Below are 975 nucleotides of genomic sequence, written 5' to 3' on the forward strand. Positions count from 1 at the left end.
ACTGTGCCTGGAAGGAGGGGCAGGAGCTGGGAGGTCTAGTACCCCAAGGCAGCCCCCTCAGATCCCTACAGAAGCCTTCTCACCGAGGGCCTGTCATCTCCCACCTCCAGCCACAGCCTGGGGAGGGAGCCTCAAGGGACGCCCAGGAACAGGGGAAGGGGTTGAAATGGGACTTCTATCTTGCTCTATCTCAAAGAGACCCATTTGTCTCTGTATTTATTCTTTCTGTCTTATAAATAAAAATACAAAACGTAAGAATAAATTTCAAAATTAAGCCAAGACAGAATATTGAACGTTTTTGGTTGCACTTATTGCAAGATTTTTGTTCTAAGAAGGATGGTATGGGTAAAATATCAGGAGGACATTGGACAGTGGAAAGATATTTTTCAAAGACAACGTTTTACTATTTATTAATATTAACTCAGAAGAAACTTCACCTTTAAAGAGGGCCAAAAAAGGAATCTCAATAAAAATGTTCTAAGCACACAAATAAGCAACTCAAGAAAAGTAAAGTGTGAGGGAATAAAAGCAACATCAACTCATCTTCATCTACCAGAGGCATAGCAATGGGCATGAAATCTTCAAGGCGAAGTTGGGGAGTGAGCCAGGCATGTCTCTGGGAGGAGTGGCCCAGCCAAAGTAAACTGTTCAGAGCCCGGGGTAGGAGCAGATGGTAGTGGCTGAGTAACAGCGAAAGCCCTCTTCTACAGAGCTGACAGAGATAGGAAGTGTGTTTATAGTCTCAGAGATGGGACCCGAGAGCTGACAAAGGGCATGAAGTAAAAATAAGGGTGTCCTTGGGTCTCTCTATGATGTTATGAAGAGCATCAAAAAAGGAGATCGGGACCAGTAGTGGGTGTAAGGGCTCTGTCACTGGACTCCCATGTAGTCGACTGTGGTTCGGGTCCTGGACCCAGTGGCTTAAACTCACAACGGGCACATGTGTATGCAGGCCCAAGATCCCTAGAGGAGAAT

Source organism: Tupaia chinensis, unplaced genomic scaffold (genome assembly GCF_000334495.1).
Source record: "Tupaia chinensis unplaced genomic scaffold, TupChi_1.0 Scaffold000400_1, whole genome shotgun sequence".
In the NCBI taxonomy this organism is placed as follows: domain Eukaryota; kingdom Metazoa; phylum Chordata; class Mammalia; order Scandentia; family Tupaiidae; genus Tupaia; species Tupaia belangeri.